At 28.8% G+C, this 16,936-nt stretch overlaps 1 protein-coding gene across 1 annotated transcript in view; it reads right to left on the bottom strand.

The window, feature by feature from the left end:
* Window positions 1-16,936, bottom strand: part of LOC111617411 — a 131,317-nt gene that overhangs the window by 14,150 nt on the left and 100,231 nt on the right. The window lies entirely within an intron of this gene.

Raw genomic sequence — 16,936 nt, 5'->3', positions numbered from 1 at the left:
ATAAAAATAACTGTAAGGAGATAATTCAATAATAATTACAACATTTAGAATTTTTTATTTAACATAAATATTACATGAAATAAAAGATTCTAAATGTATAACTTTGCTTTCTTCTTTTATTAAAGTTGTAATCCTTGTCACTTCTGGATCTTAGCTTTATAACTACTCTGGATGCTTCCAAAAATGTTTAAGAAATTATACAATATTACCAATATATTAATATTTTTTTTAGTAATATAATCCAAGAGTCAGTTATCTGAGATATATTTTTAACAACAGTTGAAATTAGTTTTGGACAGTTAAATATTATTATTTGTTTATTAAGGTTGACCAGCTCTGTTAAGGTCCCAACAGAACCATTCACATCTGCAATGTTACCTATTGGAAGAGCTTATTTCTCATTTTCAAAGTGACTGAATCATAAATAATAAACAACATGCAACTTCCCCAAACATATTTTGACCATTCTTAAAATAATCTTGTCAATGTGTATTATTTTACGAAGGAAACTGAGTAACTGCTGCTAAATATTTGTAATTTCTTAATAACACAATATGTATTATTATATTATTATACAATGAAATTAACTTCTTCCTGTTAACTGGATTGTGACGGTTTTGACTGGTGTATTAGTTATAGTTATTGTACTATAATTAATACACCAATCAAAATCTTCACAATCCGGTAAATAATTTAATGTAAATTTGACAAACGTTTTCAATTTTACACAAGATCTGCTTCATGTCAACAACATTCTAAATTGAAATGTACAGAACTATATAAAATAAAATTAAATAAATAAAGATTTGGTTGCCTAATAAAATGTATAAAATTAAAACAGATACAAATATACAGGTATATCTTGTTAACACAAAATTTGATTAATGTGTGAAATTAATTGTGGCAATCCCTTAATATAGGTGGCACAAGTTTTAATTAATGCAGCTTTACCAACTCTCTTTACTTAAAATAGAAATCATATTTGATTAATGTGCTTTTGATATACACAATAGCATTGAGGGATTACTTAACCACATTAATTAAGGGATACCTGTAATAACTAAACATATAAAAAAAATAACATTAACTAATTTCTGTTGGTATTGCCCAGTTTTTCATAAAAACATCGCCAGCATATGAGATACTTTTTCCATCTTCAAAGTTAATGCAATTGCCTGTCAAATCTGATTTGTAGATTTCTAAAGCTTCTAGAGTCCTGATGTGGTCAGTTTACCAGGATTGTTTGATTAATGTGGCATTTTGCAGCTTGGCGTGTACATCGGTTGCTGCGGCATTTTATATTTTATATGTATTATAATATGTATAATATATATAAGTTATACAGAAAATTGCTTTTTAACTTTTCATCTGATTTCAGTAGAAAGAAATTTAACAACAAAATCAATAATGAATGTTAAAAATAATTACATTTATTAAATAACTTATCTATATATATAAAAATGAATGTATGTGTGTGTGTCCTTCATGCATTACCACACCGTTTATCCGATTGCCGTGAAACTTTGGGAAGTTGTTTAATATACTCCAGTGAAGGTTTGTAGCGTAGTACGATTGCCATGAAGCTTTGGAAAGTTTTTTTTTAATACACTCCCGTTTCTGGCATTTACCCTACAATAGATGGCGAGCGTTTACACGAGCATTCGAGCACAGTGTGTTCATTCGATTTCAAATTGTGAAGACCATTTCCCCCTCCAAAAAATATCTCTATATATGCATTTATTATTTATGATATTTGTTATAATTTTTGTTTAATCACTTTATTTCAACTTTTTTTTTTTGCTAATTACATAATCGCTCAAACTTTGTTAAAGCCTTAACTGTATCATGAACAACAACCGAAGTTGTAGAAGGAAATTCGCCTATTTTACCGATCTAGGGATCCCCCTTTTCCAAATTTTAATATCAACTCAAAATAATTTAAAAAGACAAATCACAATAAAACGGTTTATTATCCAACTATCTGAAATTTCACAACACGCCAAGGAAGAGAGGAAGGAGCAATTAAATAATCAAAATTATGAAGGATTAAAAAATATATATAAAAATAGGGAATATCGCACTTCTAACAATCTCTGCGAGTATGTGGGCTAAATTTAAAGAATCCGTGCTTCTCGCTTGGACAACTGTATGTGGCCAACTCACGCGTCGAAAAACCTTTTGATTTATTCATGTACGCACCAGATGGAAAAACAAAAGATATCGTGTATCCACAAAGCACTCCAATAAATAAATAAAATTGAAACGACACTTTGAAATGTTTTCCCGATAAAAATGAATAATAATAATAAGTTTCAATGAAAATGATAAAATGTAAATTTAATTTTATCATAACGAGTTTGCTTGAATTTCCTTTCTTCTGAGATCGCAGCAATGTGCGACGGGTAAGCTAGTTTATAATATAATTAAAGATAATTAAAGAAAGCTTATGGACATAAATAAATTAAATTTTTTATCAATAAGTAAATAAACAAACAGTAAATATGATATATAATAAACAAGTAAAATGGCAAAGCAATATTTGGGACAAGACTATGTCTCTGAGATTCACTACTAAGCAGAATCACTTTGACACTCAAGCGGGTCTTGTTCTCATTCTCCAATTTTCTTTGGTATTGCTGCTTTTGAGCGTGATCATTCAAACTTTGCTGGCCACGATGCATTTTTGGTGAAATTAACTTATCCAGGTATACCCTATCCAATGTCGAAATTTCTTTTTGTTGAGTGATGGCCAGGGTTGAATATTTGTTGATGCATAACAAAAATTTCTTGTTTTTGAAAAAAATAATCGTGGCTATTGTATCGTCTGAAATTATTTTTTTTTTATTTTGCACAAACAATATACAGTTTAACCCGACAATAATGTTATTGGATGTAACAACAACCCTAATATAACGTCTTTAGTGGTGTGGCTAAAATCTGTATGTGGCACATCCTACCTTGTCCAAAATGTCCACGTTGACCTCAACCACGTGTTCTGCCAAAAAAAATTAACTGAGAAATGATCCAGGCAAATAATTTACTTAATTTGGATTGGCTATGCAATATTTACAATAGTGTCGAGATATAATATAAATCCAAGATCAGCACGGGTGTTGGATCAAACGGTTAACTAAATGAAGTAAAAAGATGTCTCTCCTCATTAGAGTTTAGGAGCAAAGTGAGGTCAAAAAGCGAAGGTCACGCAGTGGCACCCTCTGCCCTACACATCAAATTTTTATCGGTTCTACGTGTTTACTATTGTGACCATAGGGTCGGTATCTCTTCGATACCCCATCAGGATGACACCACTGTATCCTTCGGTCGATACAGAGACCACAAGTTCGCGCGAGCGGATAGGTATGAGGATTGGACCTGGAATGGAGAAACTGAGAGAAAAACGGAAGAAACTGCACTCCAGAAGTTTTAAACATAAAAACCGTTTATTTATATATATTCTAAATTAGGTTTACATCAGCGAATAAAATGCGAACATAAACTACATGAGTAGGGTTCAGTTATTATTTAATTTTTAGTTCAAATTAACGACCGGGTGCGCATTTTGTTTACGTGGAGAGAGAGAGCGTACAATAGTGCGCGCAGGATAAATACCTTAGGTTATATAAGAGATCAAGTCCAGCACAAAAGGTCCAACAGTTCTTTTTAGGTGAACAGTTCTTTGCAGGTGAGTAGAAAAATTTCCGTTGAGGTCTTCTAGTCTTGTAGTTGAGAAGGAGGTGTTGGTTGACGGAATCTTGGCGGGAGGTAGACGTGCACACACAGACACCAATAACAACTTCCACCCCCTTACTCATCATGCCTGGCCCTTTTATATCAAGTCCTCTTTTTCGAACTTTTCTCCGATTTCGTGAGCGATGACGATCTTTTTGGTCCAATGAGGGGACGGGTGGCACAATTGTGACACAGAAATGTACTCATCTCAACAAGGAACCCAATTCGTGGAAATCGAGTTTTTATTGATTTTATTTTTCCTTTTTCTCTTTTAATTTTCTGTTTTCTCGTTCCGTCTTTATAAAGTTTATAAAAAAAAATTTTAGTTTAAAACACTAAATTTCTGGTCCTCACACTATACTAAATAATGATAAAAAAAAACCCACTTGTAATGACATAAAACCGTTTTAACATCATATTTGAAAAACTCCCAAATTTACAAAATTAGATTACAAATTTTATTTAAATATAGAAGAAACTACATGTTCAGTCCTAAGATCAGAGTTCACTTCTTAGAATGACTGTGGGTGGTACTCTCCCCCTCCTGACTTCGTTGGGGTGAGGTGTCTGTTTTGCCTGTTTGTAGAAGAGAGTCGCCATTTTGGATTTTATTTTGACTTGGTTCTTGGTCCCGACTACCTGCGAGTCTGGATTTTTTTTTATGCGCAAATGATTTGGGCACCTAATACTCTGTGCCTAATATCAACTCTCAACATGTACTCCTTCATACCTCTATGCTGGTAATAAAAAAATGGCAATACGATTTTATAAACAAAACATAGAAATTTCAAATAAAAATTGTAACATAACATATATTAAATTTACTTTAGGAGTAAATCTGCAATGTTTTAAAAATCAGCTCTGTAATAGCCAAGGAAGATATAACTGTAATAAAACCATTTGGTTGAAATTAGCTGGAAGTTCATCAAATCAATTAATTACAAATACTAATTAAGAGGAAATATGGCTAAACTGCTAGTACTCTGCTTAATGATTGGAGTGAATTTTATACTGAAGATAGATTTGCCATCATTATTTATTAATTTAGAGATCTAGGTATTACAGCTTTGCTTCATGTATTGAGTTTATATATATATATATATATAAACTCAATACATGAAGCAATTGAAAANATTTGTCAAGCGGTTTTATCATTTGTAAATTATATTTTCATATAAAAAATTGTATATATATTTCTCAGCTATATATAATACAGTACTGGGAATGCACCTGCAAGGTGCCTAATAAAGAATAAGTAAGTAAGTAAGTAAGCAGAAATCTTAGTAGAAGTCCCATTGTACTTGGAATTGGTGTTTTTATAAGTTTTTTGAGATTGGCTTTTTGCTAATTGGACAGACTTTACATCATCGTTTTCTAATTGGTCTTCCACCTGTCTCCAGGTGTAAATGGAGCTTCAAAAAGTTTGCGGGAAAGGTCAGCTGGAGATGATTTATCCGACACCATCTTTTAGACTCTGATTGCGTTTAATAGTTGACTATGACACCTACGCTCATTTTGATATTTTTTCTAGTTTCGTTCTGCTTTCTAAACTGCGTCTTAACTTTAATATTTTAAATTTTCTTCTTTTATATCTAAAATTTTGTTTTTCCTTCTACTCTTTATGAGCGTCAACATCAAAGTCTGATGGCGTTGATTTGACACTTATATAATTTGTTTTCTTGACGATTTAACTTAACAAATTTATTTCGTATCTTTCTTTTGGGGAGGAGCTATTTCCAGGGCCTCAAAAAATTGAAATATGATTGCTGTTTATGAAATAGATATAATTAGTCAGTTTCAGTAGCATTCTACATGTTTTTCATTATTTCATTATACAATAAGAAAATTATTTTTTATTAAGAAATACTGTATTTATTCTGATAAACAGTGACTTAACAATAGTAATAAGTAATATTACACCAATAGACTCTATAATAAGTAGACAATAGTAATATGTCCATTAAAGGAAGATAAGGTTTATTGTAAACTGAAAAAGTGCAAATTCTTTTCAGTTTGTTTGTTTGTTTAGTTATGGCAATGCAACACTTGGGCAATCTGCCTAGGGAGGGTGCCTTCCAGAAGGTCTTTTTAAGGAAAACTGGCCCCTATTTAGGCATTACAGACATGGAGAAAATCTGTAAAACTCCATGTGGCCAGCCTGTCCAAGTGAGGCATGAACCCATGACCAAACTCCCAGTGTTCAGGGAACTGCTTGACCACTGATGAGTCAATTCTTTTCAGTGTATGTAGAAATAGTATGTAAGTATGTCAAATGTTGCATTGTTGTTCAAATAATAATAAAGTGAAAATTTACCAGATTTATTCCATTAATAGTTGCCCTTAAATAATAATTGTACCTAATTCCCAAAGAATAAAAATAATAGTTGCCTTCTAATAGTAAGTACACACTAATAAACAGCCCAGCTTCAAAATGAAAAAAAATCTAGCAATGAGTTACATAACTTTTCCGGCTGTTATGAGATTTTATTTTAAAAATCACTTTTTAATTATTAATTCAATTCAAATATTTTTATTTGCATTAAGCTAAGCCTTGTTACAGGGGGTTTTTTCCGATGATATATTATTATACATTTGTTAATTTTCCATCATTTAATATACAACATATTCAAGATCATTAATAACATTACAATAATCATTTAGTATTAAATTTTATCACTAGTTTCCTTTTTAAATATTTTACTTTAAGTAACATAATTAGTAAAAACAATTTTTTNAAAAATAATATAAGGATAAAAATGTAAAAAAATTTCTGACTAAAAAGTTAACTCTGTTTTTGCCAAAATTATATACAAATTGTATAATAAATTGTTAAAGTTTACACATTAACAAAAAAGTTCATCAAATGATAAAGTAGTTCTTATTCTGACAGATCTTTATTTGTAGACCACTGTGAAAGCTACAGGGAGGATTGTACAAGTGCATGTATCAAGCAATACAAACATGAACTAGCTTGATAGCCATGTTACCTATATCTGCAAGACATCTGTGAGCAAGCTCCAATAAAGCAGATTTTGTTATTAATTTCAGAAATTAGAGTTATATTCATCATTTTCTAAAATATTAAACAAACAATTTGATAAAACAAAGATAAAACAAAATTCCTTTCTCAAAATTATTGACTCCATCAAAGTTAATTCTAATAACTGCTGTATAAATTCAAGGAATAAACTTATTTATTTCTAGTTAAACGTTTCTCAAGACCCTTTTGTCTCATCATCAGATCAAACACTTAAAAGAAATGAAAAGGTCAAAAAATGTTTAATCAGAAATAAATAAGTGATTCCTTGAATTTTGTAGTGATTATTTGAATTAAAACAAATGAAATGTCAAACTGAATACTATATACAACAAAATACCAAATAACCTTACAATCCAAAATTTAATTTAAAAAAAAAACAAATGTTCTTGGATAATTTAATCGGCCATCTTCAGATTCAGTCTACATATAACAATAAGATTCCAGAACATACAAAGTGTTTAAGAATAAAACAAAAAAATGTTTTGTTTCATCAAATGGGACTTTGAACTGCAAAAATATAAATATGTGAGTAATTGTCAAATAGAGGAAAAAAAAAGAAAATCATGTCAAAGTCTCCAGATGGAAAAGTGATCTCCACCCTTGCTTTTCCCCCATACACCAACCAAGATGAGTTCCATCCTCACAGTTTAGACCAGTGGTTCCCAATTAGTTTTTCCTGCATACCACTTCAAGAAAGAGCTCAAACTCACGTACCCCTTATAGCATAAATTCATATTAATCCATACTAATATTATAAATTCGAAGGTAATGTCTGTCTGTCTGTCACCTTTTCACGTCTAAACCACTAAACAGGTTTTAATAAAATTTGGCATATAGCTTACATATTGGAGATAAGCTACATTTTACTGCGAGAAAATATCTTACTCTGACAAGAAAATTCAATATAACGCGGGCAAAGTTGTGGGTAGATAGCTAGTGATAAATAGAATAAGTTTTTTTTTTACATTTATTACCTTTAAAATACAAATTCTAATAATAATGAAAATAACATAAGGTTATTTAATTTTAATGTGACAAATGTGCATGATTTTCTTTGCACAACTTTGTAAAATCTGGTTGCTTTTTGGTCAGCTTCAGTCTCAAGCCATATTCGAGTTGAAGTCGGTGATGATGTTTAGTTTTCATGTTTGTCATGGCTGAAAATCCACTCTCGCAGAGGTATGTTGTGCAAAATGGTAGTAAATATTTTATTGCCGCTTTGCTGACATGATAAATGTCTTTTAGGTCAGCCCAAAAATTACCTAGTGATTGCTCTGCAAAACAACTCTTGAGTCTGCTGTTGCATGAAATGTCTATTAATTCCTCTTGGTCAGAGATGGGAAGGTGGTTGGTGGAGTTATTCGCAACAGTGACAAAAATTTTCAAAATTAATTTCGTGAAAACAAATTGTGTTAATTGTACAATTTTTCTTCTTATGTAAGAATTTCATTTAGGTGTTGTCACAAATGCATTTTTTTGATGAAATTTCGAGAATATTTTTAGTCGAATATTAATATTATCGAATTTTATTCAATTTTTCTTCCGTTTCTCACCTGAGGAAGAACTTTATGTTCGAAAACGTTTGTGATATTGTATTTTTTTTTTTGGAGAAAATGCACCAACATTGGTTTTTAGAGGATAGTTGTTATATATAGCTGTGTGCTGTTGATGTTTTAATATTTTTAGTTATAAATAAATGAATGTGTGCATTTGACATCATGTTGTAAATTGCCGAATTTTTGATGGTCCACCCACTATTTTTTTATTGCTTTATCTCATGCATTTAAATTTTAAATCGACCAATTTTCAATTTTAGAGTACCCCTTCATGCAATTTCATGTACCCCCAGGGGTACGCGTACCACTAATTGGGAACCATTGGTTTAGACTAAATCCTTTCATTATCTACTGAATCATCTCAACAGGGAAAAAAATTAAAAAAGCATAGTTTGAATTACCAAAAGACAGTGGATAAAAGTTGCTTCCATTTCAATACCCCAACAATCTTATAACTCTGTTGAAAATGTGCAGTCAGAACATTTCTTTTTAGACCATTCTGTAGAACTCAGGCATTTAACAACAACTTATCCACTTTAAGAATTTTCTCTCATTCTTTCTCTCTCTCTCTCTGGAGAAATAATACTTGTATATGCTATGTACTGGACAGAAGATGCAATGTAAGAAGTGTAGATATAATTCTCTAATGTGTGTAATGTAACTAAAAACCTTGCGTATGTTCTGTAAGCGCAATATAGTGCAATGATGATCACTTGGCTCTTACAGAACAAATATAACAAATACGACACGGATTCAAAACTTGGAATAAAAACCTTGTCTTAGAAATGAAATTTAAAGACTAATACCCTGTTTCCTCCTCCTAACAGTCATATACTTGCCCATGGAAAAGGGATTAAAACCCTCACATATGTGACTTGAGTTATTAGATATTGTAAGAACTGACTGGTGTCAATTATATTAAGTTATACTTCCACACTATTTTCAGCAGAAACTGGTGTCAGTTATGTTGACATCATACAACGGTTTTTTTTTTATCCAACTACAGTATAATTAAGAACCTCCATAGGTCTTATTGTCTTTACTTACTACTAATAAAAAAAATCTTAAAGACAAAGAAAAATGTAAAAAAATTATGCAAGAATTTCTAAGAAAGTCATGCAAAAGTTCCTGACATAAAATAAAAACAGAGTTTACATAGTCCAAAATACTAAACAGTTTGCTTAAAAAAAACTGAAATAATCAACTAAAAAAAGCACTTTTGCTCATATACATATACAAATTAAAGTTGGTTAATTTGTATTTGAGCAATGTGAAGGTGGATTTGTCGTTATTACTTACAATACAGCAATGTCAAACATTTATAAGGAAATGCCAAAGTAGCTAATGCCAAGATTGTTTATAGGAGGAGTCTGACCACCTTGCATTAATTATAAATAATAAGGATCCCATAGATAAATACTAAACACTGGGGTGTGTATGCTATTCTGTTATAAGACACTTGAGTGGACTGCTCATTTGTACACATTGGAGTAATTACCAAGAGAATCATTTTTAGATTAAAGGAGCATGTATACAATCTAAGTAAGAAACAGTCCTGTAACATTTTGTCATTCGGTCATATGTATTTTAAAGCCAAATTGAACTACAATGATTGTCAAGGCTGTATTCAAGTAACAAAGAACTAGGTATAGACAACAGCTACTACCATGAGGTACAATTCAAAAACTGGTTTTTGAAGGAAGTAGACAAAGGATCCCATACAATGCAAAGTAGACTAGCCTATGCACCATCTAATGATAGACAAATTGTTCAACCAACATGCATGTGACAGTCTAACATGGCACTTGTAGCATATTCTTTGGAAAGTGACGTGAGGATGCAGTTTGATGAGGCACATTTATTACATTAAATGTCAGATCCTGAACATTTGAAATAGTAAGAAGAGCTTGAAATTTGCAAGGCTATCAGAAACTGAAAGGTAGTCAACTTTAAAGAGAGGGATACACTTTCTACAGCATGGAGGGAATGTTTTTAACTCTCCTAGGACTTCTGTTTGTGTTTTTATTACTGTAAACCTGCATACAGGCAATTTAATTTTACATTTGCAGTTTTTAATTTATATTGGTAACACCATACTATTGTGCATGTGCATGCTTCAAACTACTTCAAATCTTTATATTTAAGTATTGCTTCAATTGCTTGTTCTGGTTTCCTAATGGAATACCTGATTATGTTCATTATAAACTGATGAAAACATTTGATTAACAAGTAAGTAAATATTTTTCCTTTTTCTGGTTTTGGGTATTTGGTGTGTATGTAAGCTCATAAAAGCTTCTTCAGTTGGTTCAAATGTTCATGATGCAAATACAAAAGATTATATTTTTGCAGATGTAATAATGTACAGTAGAGCGTCATTTATCCGAATCAATTGGGGACTGGGGTGGTTTGGATAACTTATTTTTCGGATAACGAATCATGTACGAAAAAATATATTAATTTATCCCATGTTGAAATTTTTCTCCATTGTGTGTCACTTCGCATTGAATTTTTGTCGATGTTAAGCCTAACAAAGACTATTGTATCATAAAAAATTATTTTTTATTTTGTACGAACAAAATAAATATATTGAAAAATATAAAAACAATAAAAAATTATACTTCAGAAGTTAATTTAGTATCAAAAACGTCAAATATTTGAGTAGCCCAAGACATAGCCAAAGATTGCAGCACCACAGCACTGGCGAAAATTTAAATTTGCCAACTGGAATGCTTTTGGATAACAGACGTTTCGAATAACCAGCTTTCAGATAAACAATGCTCTACTGTATATATATTTTGTATTTTGAGCACGAAAACATTGCATGCATTAGATGTTCTTATAATGACTACCAAAATTAAAATTTTTTTTTTTTGTTTTATGGTGTAAAACAAATGGGACAAAGTATCACTTTGTTCCATTTTGGTTAGTAATTCTCATCAGAAGTTAAAACGGCTAAAGCTATCATCCTTTGGCAGTACTGCACATGTTTATGATGTTTTGTGATATGCTTATTAAATATCTTTCAGTTACGCTGACATATATTAATTAATTAATTAAAGTATGTATTGTGTCTTTGCTTTTCCAACATATGCCTGATTTCTCTCTATTTTTCCATCTGTCTTTATCATTGCAACATAATCTGCTTAGCATGGGAGAGAAATTTCACTGGTACTGAAAAGAATTTACATTGCACATATGGAAGGTTTACAAATATTCTTCCTTCACAACTACATTAAAATTCTGAAAATTATTTTCACCCATCACCATAACTCCAGAAACAAAGAAGACATGCTTTTAGTTCTGATCCTGAGGAACTAATCAATGTATATATGAACAAAAGTACTTTTTAGTTAATTATTTCAGTTCTTTTAATCAAAACATTTGGTCTTTTAATCAAAATATTTGATATCATGGACTAAGTGAAATGTGTTTTTTATTTATGTTGATTCACCACAAGATTTGAGAAAGTTAATTCAGTATTTTCAAAGTTCCTGACATATCAAGAATTGAATTAAATTACATATTTCTTAAACAAACTCTAAACGTCATTTTTAAAATGTGTTTATTATTATTAATTTTATGTTAAAGCCTTTAATCCAAATGCAAAATTTATTTCATTTCACTTATTGTTGGATAAAATATTTTATTTGTATTTTAAGTATCATACAGCTAACAATAAGTTGAATGAAATAAATTTTGCATTTGGATTAAAGCCTTTAACATAAAATAATAATTATAAACAAATTTTAAAAATAAAGTACAGAGTTTGTTTAGAAAATATGTAATTTAAGTGTTCAGCAAAAAAATAAATAATATTTGGAAATTCTTTAAAACGTTTTCATTTATTAAGGTGGGTAAATCCTGTAGTTCTCATTGTTTGCATTTTTACAAAAATTTGAAAGATAAACTAGTCAGTGAACATAATTTTATTTCAAATTATTTAAAGACTTCTGTTTAAACCATTTCAAATGCCTTCAAGCTTAAGTATAACCTTAGAATGGCATTTTTATTAATAATTATATTTCTATTTATTTTTATTGCAGGAATGTCCTATTGTTGGCAGAATATCAAACTTCTGTACTTAGAATTTCTAAAAAACATTATGAAGGAAATAAAGGAAGAAAAATTGATTAGAAGTGTGAACTTGACAGAAATCCTAAGTACTGAACTGAATTTTGATAAGAATCTAGAGTGAATGAATGTTTAACCTTTCAGTGTGAGTGATATATATATATATTTATTTTGCTTCATTAGTAAACTATTCATGAAGTGATAATCTACAGACAGGCAACAGATTATGAGATTCACATTATACTGGCACTTATTGATTAGTGTGTTGATACATACATAGGTCATTGATACATATCTATGACGATCATTCCTTACCTTTTTTCAATGTGAATTTAATTAATTTTTAATGATATATAACAAACGAGTGTTTGAGTCTGTTATTTCTGAGGCTATATTTTTGATATTCTTTCTATCACAATGCTTTACATCTGTTTCTTTTGGTCATTCAATTTCACACTATAGGCTCTATTTCTGCTTTAACTTTATTGTGAAGCTGCAGTTTTAATGTTCATTTGTTAGTCCAAGTAACCAAATTGATATTGCTGTTGTCTTTAAACTTGAATAACTATGACTTATAAAAATATTAATAAATTCAACTAATAATGATAAAATTTATGTTTTTTTTAAACATATTTGGACCAATAANACTATATTATTCAAAGCATTTCAAATTGAGGAGTTCTGTGGAAATAGATATCTACTGCGTAAGTTAAATTTTGATGTTTTCAAGAATTCTCAAAAACCATTCTTTTTTAGGCTGAAGACCATAATGACAATGAAATAAAAAACTGGAATGATGACAATAAAAGTTCTTATGAAGATAAAAATAATAATGTATTGTTTCATTGACTTTCCAAAATTTAATGCAACTGCTAATTTTTTATATGCAAATAAAATTAGTGCAGTTTGTTTAGGTCAACTTATACTGTTATATGGGTCCTAAGTTTTTTCAAAAAATTTCAAAATTGGGAGTTGAGTTATATTTGAGCCAATGTGATAATTTGTTTGCCAATTTTGTAATAATTATGAATATTGTTCCATTTATAATAATTTTTTCTAGCTTAAATAAAAACTAAATATCAAATGACAATACATGATTACTCTTCGTTGTTGTATTAATTCTACTTATTTATTAATTACAAGTAAAATTTCTTCTATTTTTCTTCACTTATTAATGTGTAGCATAATCCAATGATGGCAAACCCAAGACCTGTGCAATGATTTCAAGATACTTGTATTGAATGTTAAGAAATTATTAGGTTTTCATAAATTATAACAAAACATTTGATAGATTTCAAAACTTTTCATATGTAATGTAAAAGCAGATCCTAAAATTGTTGTAAAAAGCCTTAAAGGCCATTAATTATGAATCTCAAATACAGAAATAATCATCAAATAAATAATATTAAAAGAAATATTTGTTCCTATTATAATCACATCATTTTCTTTTCACTTATATAGGGTTAATTGTTATTTTTACGATATAAATTATAAAGTTAAATAAAGTAACATTTGCAAACATTTTTAAAATTATTTCTAATTTATCAAATCAAATATTTGACCCACAATATGAAGTCACTAAATTTAGAATTCAATTTTGACCACCTTCAGAAAAAGGTTTGTAATCACTAACCTAGTCAGTTGACAATTAACTAATTATTAGCATCAGGTAATAATTATCAATGTATTCAAAATACTGTAATTTGCTCTCAATATATGTTAGTTTAATTTATTAGAACAATTATTTATTCAGATATTTATTTAATTCTAATCTTTTCAATTCAAAATATCATTCTATCAATTTCAATTACATCAAATGTAATAATTTATTTATTGATTTACAGTATATTCAAATAACGACTATAAAAGTTATCTCAGAATTTATTTATTTATTCTATTCATTTTATTAAGGTTATCATTCAAATAGGAATATTGTTTTTTTCATCAATGCAAGTGAAATTTTATTATTATGAACAATTTATATATAAATAATCTAAATAATTTGCATACTAACCTATAAATGTTTCATCATTAACTTGATAATTAAATATGAATATAACAACAAAATAAAAAATTTTAAATTTTTTCTAGTACTAATTTTATTGTTTTAATACTGTCAAAAATATTAATGATGAAGAAGAATCTCTTATATATGTAATCCAATGAATTTCAGTATTAATCATATATTCAAAAAAAATTAACTTCCTAAAAGTATAAATTTCTTTGAGAAGACTGTTTCAATAGAAAATAAGGAGCTGATAGTTGCATTCTGTTGATTTTAATTTTAATTATATATTTAATAAAACTTTTAATAAGATGTTTGCTAGCCAAGAATTAACATTAATAATATCTAAACACAAATATAATTAAATTAATTTGAGAAATTAATTAAAAGTAACTTAAAATATCTACTTTCTCTCATTCACCAAATAGAAATTAAATTTTATAACTGCTAATATTACATACGTTATATGCACATAATATTATTAGTCAATTTACATTTTACCAAAATAATATATAAAAAAACATACATTTTCTATTTCATTTTTATAATATATTGTCTCTAATATAATATAATCAAACTTAAAATTATATATTTCAATCATTAAATTAATCTTCCATGAATATTAAATGAATTAAACTTTACAATTAATTTATGAATTAAGTAGTTTAAATTAAAATTTGCTTAATTAAAGAGAATACAAGTTAAGGTATAAATATAATTACATTTTAACATAGTAATATTTATCTGTAAATGGCAGTTTATTATTATTATTTCATAAACCATTAAACTGTTTTACAAATTTCAAAGATACTTATTTAATAAAAATTTAATTGAAATATTTTACACAAAAAATTTTTTCATCAACAAAAATTCAAATTCTTGACCTAATTTTGAAATTTAATGATAAAAAAATAAGAAACCGAGTCAACAAAATTAAGGAAGTTCTAAAAATAAGACAAATGCCATAGAAATAATTTCCTAATATGATATTAAAAAAAGAAAGAAAGCAAAAAATAATATAAGGATAAAAATGTAAAAAAATTTCTGACTAAAAAGTTAACTCTGTTTTTGCCAAAATTATATACAAATTGTATAATAAATTGTTAAAGTTTACACATTAACAAAAAAGTTCATCAAATGATAAAGTAGTTCTTATTCTGACAGATCTTTATTTGTAGACCACTGTGAAAGCTACAGGGAGGATTGTACAAGTGCATGTATCAAGCAATACAAACATGAACTAGCTTGATAGCCATGTTACCTATATCTGCAAGACATCTGTGAGCAAGCTCCAATAAAGCAGATTTTGTTATTAATTTCAGAAATTAGAGTTATATTCATCATTTTCTAAAATATTAAACAAACAATTTGATAAAACAAAGATAAAACAAAATTCCTTTCTCAAAATTATTGACTCCATCAAAGTTAATTCTAATAACTGCTGTATAAATTCAAGGAATAAACTTATTTATTTCTAGTTAAACGTTTCTCAAGACCCTTTTGTCTCATCATCAGATCAAACACTTAAAAGAAATGAAAAGGTCAAAAAATGTTTAATCAGAAATAAATAAGTGATTCCTTGAATTTTGTAGTGATTATTTGAATTAAAACAAATGAAATGTCAAACTGAATACTATATACAACAAAATACCAAATAACCTTACAATCCAAAATTTAATTTAAAAAAAAAACAAATGTTCTTGGATAATTTAATCGGCCATCTTCAGATTCAGTCTACATATAACAATAAGATTCCAGAACATACAAAGTGTTTAAGAATAAAACAAAAAAATGTTTTGTTTCATCAAATGGGACTTTGAACTGCAAAAATATAAATATGTGAGTAATTGTCAAATAGAGGAAAAAAAAAGAAAATCATGTCAAAGTCTCCAGATGGAAAAGTGATCTCCACCCTTGCTTTTCCCCCATACACCAACCAAGATGAGTTCCATCCTCACAGTTTAGACCAGTGGTTCCCAATTAGTTTTTCCTGCATACCACTTCAAGAAAGAGCTCAAACTCACGTACCCCTTATAGCATAAATTCATATTAATCCATACTAATATTATAAATTCGAAGGTAATGTCTGTCTGTCTGTCACCTTTTCACGTCTAAACCACTAAACAGGTTTTAATAAAATTTGGCATATAGCTTACATATTGGAGATAAGCTACATTTTACTGCGAGAAAATATCTTACTCTGACAAGAAAATTCAATATAACGCGGGCAAAGTTGTGGGTAGATAGCTAGTGATAAATAGAATAAGTTTTTTTTTTACATTTATTACCTTTAAAATACAAATTCTAATAATAATGAAAATAACATAAGGTTATTTAATTTTAATGTGACAAATGTGCATGATTTTCTTTGCACAACTTTGTAAAATCTGGTTGCTTTTTGGTCAGCTTCAGTCTCAAGCCATCTTCGAGTTGAAGTCGGTGATGATGTTTAGTTTTCATGTTTGTCATGGCTGAAAATCCACTCTCGCAGAGGTATGTTGTGCAAAATGGTAGTAAATATTTTATTGCCGCTTC

The sequence above is a fragment of the Centruroides sculpturatus genome, unplaced genomic scaffold, assembly GCF_000671375.1.
Source record: "Centruroides sculpturatus isolate CEXI.00-Female unplaced genomic scaffold, Cexi_2.0 scaffold118, whole genome shotgun sequence".
Classification (NCBI taxonomy): domain Eukaryota; kingdom Metazoa; phylum Arthropoda; class Arachnida; order Scorpiones; family Buthidae; genus Centruroides; species Centruroides sculpturatus.
This window is presented reverse-complemented; position numbering and strand designations above follow the sequence as displayed.